Raw genomic sequence first — 6,260 nt, forward strand, 5'->3', positions numbered from 1 at the left:
CATGATGCTACTAATCAATGAACATGTGGAAAATAGAAGAAAGTGGCTGAAAATGCATTGTCTTGTAGCAATATGCATGGTGGAGTAAGGCAAATGCAACAATATGGAGAAGAGACTAGGATTTATTCCTCGAAGTCACTACACAAGAAATAATTGGGCTAGAGCTACCACTGAAACAGTAGTGAAAATAAGGGAGCGTAAAACTCCTTGTGTTGCTTTACTTGACCATGGGTCTGAGATAAATGTCACTGAGCGTGGATTGTATGAAAATGGTACATGGCCTGTAGACACTGATCATGGTTGGCGAATGAGAACTGCAAATAATTCTTCAGGGGAGCTCTATGCTACATGTCCTAATGTAAAAGTGACAATTAGTGATGTACAGGAAGAGCAACACTTCTTTGTGCAAGATAATTCCTCATATGCAATGATTTTGGGATAGCCCTATATTACAGGAGTGTGTATGGGAACAAAGATGCTTGATGATGGTTCTTCTTATGCAAGAGTTAGAAGCAAGGATGGGAGGAAAGCAGTCTAATTTCTTACTGTTTGTGTTAATCATCCTAGAAATCGAGATACGCTTCGAGAGTCTCCTTTGGTTCCAAATGCAAGGGAATTCAAAGACCTGGATTTTCATGAAGCACTATTGTAATGCAGGGCTACATTAGTGCTGTTTAGAGGGTGTACTCGCCTCTTGATGAAATGAAGCATGTATTTACTATTGGTAATTCTCAGTTTACAGCAAACAGTTCATATTGGTTTAAGTCTATGGAAGCTATGTACAGGGCTGAACGCATATCTATGAAACGGGCTACTAAGGAACTGAGAGCATTGGGGTTGTTAGAGCTAAAAATGATGGCATTTCAGGCATCTTTTATGGACTGAATATTACTGACACTATGCTGAAATTTCAGCAACTATACATGCAGAAAATGAGGCTGAAAACAGAGTGTTGTTAGTATGTTCTTTGGATATATATAATGTTATAGCATTATTTGCTCAGCGAGAAGGATTACAATGGGCTGAAGCACTTGTGGAGACAAAGTATAAGACAGTTGACAAAAAGGTGAAACCAATTTGCTTTGCCACTTCCACCAGAGAGTGAGGGTATGTATGAAAAAGTGTCAAGGCAGCCAAGCTTACAAGATCCTAAAGATATAGGTCATCAATTTACATCTAAAACATTATAAGAATTGAAAGCTGGTGCAAAAGGGTTTCTTTTGCCTACTGAGAGAGGCTGTTTTATGCGGATGTTGGCTAGACATGGAAAGGCATTTGCATTTCAGCCAAGTGAAATAGGTTGTGTGAATCCAAATGTTGTCTCTCTTATGGTCATATTTACGATACCACATGTACCATGGAACTTGAGACCTATTCCAGTGCCTAAAGCTTACTTGCCAAAGCTGATGGATTTGCTAAATGAAAAGATTCGCATGAAGATCTTGGAGCCTTCTTCATCCCCGTACTCAAATCGTTGGTTTACTGTGCCCAAAAAGAATAGAGCTTTGAGATTTATTCAAGACATGCAATCGGTCAAGTACAGGTCCCGTCATTGATGAATTTGCAGATGCTTTTACAAGCAGAGCGATCTATTCTTTGGGTGATCTTTACTCGGGATATGATCAGTTTCAGCTTGCAATTGAAAGCAGGGATATCACAACCATGAAGACTCCTTTGGAATTAGTACGGATATGTACTCTTCCACAGGGTGCAACAAACTCAGTGGCACACATGACAAATGCTATGAATAGGGTACTCAAGGATTTTATACCACAATTGACTATGCCCTTCTTAGATAATGTTCCAATCAAAGGGTGTGCAGTAGATGGAAAGAATGAAGAGATGGATGGTCATGGATGCAGACAGTTTGTTGTAGACCATATTGTGGATTGTGAGAGGATTTTGACACGTCTAGAAGAGGTGCATTTAACTCTTTCTGGACAAAAGTCTGTCTTTGGAGTTGAAGAGGTTTTGATTGTTGGGCATATGTGTGGGCCTTATGGGCGAAGACCATCACCAAAAAAAATAGATGGGATTGATAGAATGGAAGATGTATACACAAATGTATTAGAGGTGCGTAGATTCTTGGGTGCATGTGTATTCTATTTTATATGGATTCCTCACTTTGCACATGTAGCCGATGCTCTTTATCAACTTCTAAGGAAATGTCAAAAATTTCATTGGAAAAAGAAACATCAAAAAGCAATGAAGAAATTGAAGCAACTCCTAAAATCTGCTCCTATATTGAGAAAGGCTCACTATTCACATGAAAAGCCTATCATTATTACTGTTGATACAAGCCCAATCGGGATTGGATGGGCAATTTGACAAGATGAGGAAGGGCAAAGATATGCAATTCACTTTGGTGCTAAAGTATTGACTGAACGACAAAGAAGATATCCACAGGTTAAAAGAGAATTATGAAAAATTGTGATAGCCCTTAAATGTGATAAGGAGTATTTTATGGGTGCTCATGTAGTCATTGAGACCGATTGTTTGCCGGTATTGGGTATGATTACTAGTTGTGCTACTTCGAACATTGCTATGCTCCGATGGATTACATACATCAAATCTTTGAACCCTGAATTTCAACGTATTGCAAGAAGAGATAACCCAGTTGGCAGACATGTTATCTCGAGCACGTTATGAGAATGAAGATGGGATGATGGATGAGGAGGAAGAAGATAAGTTTCTTATGGCTGAAAATGATGTTGCAAGAGTGAATTTAGCAATGCAAGATGTTTCTACAGCATTAACAGAATCTTGGACAACAAAGAGGAGACACTTTAGATGTTTTGTATCTTGTGTAGAAGTGTTTCTGGAAGACAAATATGCAAGAGTGGCTGAGAATTGGTCAATACCTTAGTGTATTAACAAGAGATATGAATGGTCAAATGAGGAGTTTAAGAAAATCAAGAGGAAAGCGTATGGGTTTTTTTAAAAAGATGGATACTTATGAAAATATGCTAAAAAGAAACAGGGTATGCCATTGCGAGTTTTGGGTGACATAGCTTCACAAGTAAAAGTAATGCAAGAATTTCATGAAAGCTTGTGGGCTGGTCATAGAGGTATTTGGGATAATTTTACAAAGATCAAAGAAAGATATTGGTGGCAGGGTATGTATAAGGATGTTGCTCACTTTGTGGAAACATGTACAACATGTCAAATGTATTCATCTGTGAGACATCGGGATAGATTGCAACCCACATACCTATTGTCTCTTTATTTTAAGTGGGTGGTGGATTTGGTCACAATGCCTATAGGTCTTTGGCAAATGAGGTATCTTGTGCTTGCTCGTGAAACTTGACTAATCAAGTGGAAGGAAAAGCTTTACGTAATAAGACAACAATTGCTATGTGTACTTTTCTCTTAGAAGAGATCTTTTGTCGGTATGGTTGTGTGGAAAAAATTACATCAGATATGGGTGAGTTGAATGCAGATGAAGCTCGTGATTTCTTTGCACGGTTGGGGATAAAACTTGCTTTAATTTCAGCCTATAACCCTGAAGGAAATGGAAAAAGTGAAAGAGGTCATCCACCTATTGTGAAGGCATTAGCAAAAGCATGTGGAGAGAATGTAAAAGAGTGGCCACGATTGCTCCCTTATGCTTTGTGGGCTAGCAAAACAACTCATAATGCCGTTACAGGATATATGCCTGCAGAATTGATGTATGGTCAAAAACCTATCATGCCGATAGAAGAGATGACAATCACATGGAGTGTGCTACCTTGGGAGGAGGAGTTGAATTGAGAGGAGTTGTTGGCCTTACGCATTAGATAGTTGGAAAGAAAGTCAGAAGACATAGAGGCAACAATTACAAAGTTAAGGGCAGCAAGGATACAGAACAAGAAACAGTTTGACAAAAGGCATAGACTGAGACCAAGAACCATACAAGATGGGGATTGGGTATTGGTTTATGATAGCAGTTTAGACAACCAGCATAGTGCCATGCGTAAAGTTTTCAAAAGATGGTTTGGACCCTATATGGTAAGACAGGTGTTTGATAATGCTACTACTTATACATTAAATGAGCTAGATGGGATAGTCATCAAACTTCCGGTAGCAGGGAAAAAAATCAAATTATTCAAAAGGCGAGAATCTACTACCTATGAGTTGCCAAAATTGGAAGAAAATAGTGGTCATGATACAGGGGCTATCCATGAAGATATGGAAGATGAAGAAATAAAGGATATGGTTGCAGATGATGAGGACTCAAAATCCGGTGACAACTAGGATTTTGGCACATACCGGAGGATGTGCAGGTTCAAAGGGAGTGGATATCGTGATGTTATGAGGACACAATGTGAAAAAGTATAGAATACATCATCATCCGACTTCTTTATTGATCTAGAGAGTCAATGTGATCTGAGCCATTAGTACTAGTGTGAGTTGCATGGATTATCCGAAAATACAAATTTTGGGATAATTTTAACATATTTTTAATATTGTTTATTATAAAAATCTAAAAAATTTAAAAAAAGCTTCTAGATTAGGATGGCATGCAAAAAGCTAGTTGCTTTTTCAACCAATTATGGGATTTTCACAAGAGGAACAGATTGACAAAATCGTGTGCGTTGCGATCGCTGAAAACTGCAAATTGAACTGAAAGGAGTGATCTGGGAGATCCGTGAACAAGTGTCCTACTGTTTTACCCCCTTTTCGAAGCCATCAAATTTGGGTTCCGAGCAGCAGAGAAGGAGCTGTAATTTTGATGCACGTTTTGTTCTACGAAGAAGCTCCAAGAGATCTAATGCCTAGAGATTGCTTCTAAGTAGTGCGAAGATTCCAAGTTCTTTCAATACATATTAATTCATTTCATTGTGCTTTGTCTTTATAGTGTTTACCACTTGGGTATTCTCTATTTTCTCTTCTATCTCCTATCTCTACTTCCTTCTACTTCTGATCCTCGGTGAATTCGAACTTTCAACAAAAACCCCTTCGACACCGTCTTATTGAAAGGACATTCAAGACAGACGGCTTGCCTGCAAAAACCTCACTTTGCCTAGATATCACCTTGAAAAATGCAATATTTCCGTTCTTTTTCTAACTTGGCCATGGCACCTACGACTAAAATAAATGTGAACGTTCAAAATCACGATCAGTGACTCGAACTACATATGCATACATATTCTCCTTTCGGCATTCTCTATGTATTTAAGCAATGCAAAAACTTATCTACAAACGTACTTCACTTCAAAACATGACACATGTCTAAACACCATCAGTAAAACTACTACATAACAAACATGCAAGAACTGCATATAGAACTTCAAACTCTTTTACTAAGATGCACATGTCAACCTAGCTAAATAGATCATAACTAATTGTATATTTTAATACAAATATATAGGATCCCCTCCAATATCAAAAGCAAGTTCTTTCTTTTAATGGAAGTTTTGCTGCTAAGCAACCCTAAACCTACCTTGGATTGTCAAGCTCGCATCGACCGTAAATTTGGTGGCAAACGCTCTCTTTTTTCTTTTCTCTTTTTCCACTTTCTTGATTTTGATTGGCTAGTTGGAGTGCTCTGTTTATATAGCAGGGCGACAGAGAGGAAACGTAACGAACAAACCACAACACCTGACATAAACACAGCAAGTGCATGAGCTCGGGAGGCTCGCGCATGCGACCGGGGAGGCACAGGTGACGAGAGGGAGAAGCACCTAGCAAGCACGCAAGCGCAGGAGGCGGCATGGTCGATGGAAGGCATGCACAACATGGTGCACAACGGGACGCGTGGTGGGCTAGAGGCAGTGCAAGTGAGCCTTGATTGGCTCTGACGCCTCCCACTGAATTCATTCTCAATTTCACCCTCAAACGTCGGCCCCACGAGGACATCCAACACCTATGCCATGGATGAACGACATCAAGATCCTATCCCTCTAGAATGACAGGGAAGAGGACCAGGCCAGGCCATCCCTACAAACAAGAGTGATATAAAGAGGGAGTGAGAAGTCACCCGCCACAGACCGTGGCGGAAGCACGAGAATACTCTCGGCGAAGGTAGCAATCCACGGGGGCGGGGGCGGGGGCGGCACTGCATAGCCCAGAGAGTCTGATGAGGTATGCTTCTTTCCCCCTTCATTTGTTGTTTCACAGCCAGCGCGCGCAGAAAAATTGGGTTCGATGAAATCAATATTCCGGCTCGCGATCTCTCTACAATCCAGTAGTTGAGCAGGTCACATACGAATCCATATTTATTTGTGTAGGTCAGATACGAGTCCACTAGAAAATTTGGATTTGCCTTCAGCCGATCTAGC

The sequence above is a fragment of the Lygodium microphyllum genome, chromosome 21, assembly GCF_053477565.2.
Source record: "Lygodium microphyllum isolate KBCC chromosome 21, Lygodium_microphyllum_v1.1.10, whole genome shotgun sequence".
Classification (NCBI taxonomy): Eukaryota; Viridiplantae; Streptophyta; class Polypodiopsida; order Schizaeales; family Lygodiaceae; genus Lygodium; species Lygodium microphyllum.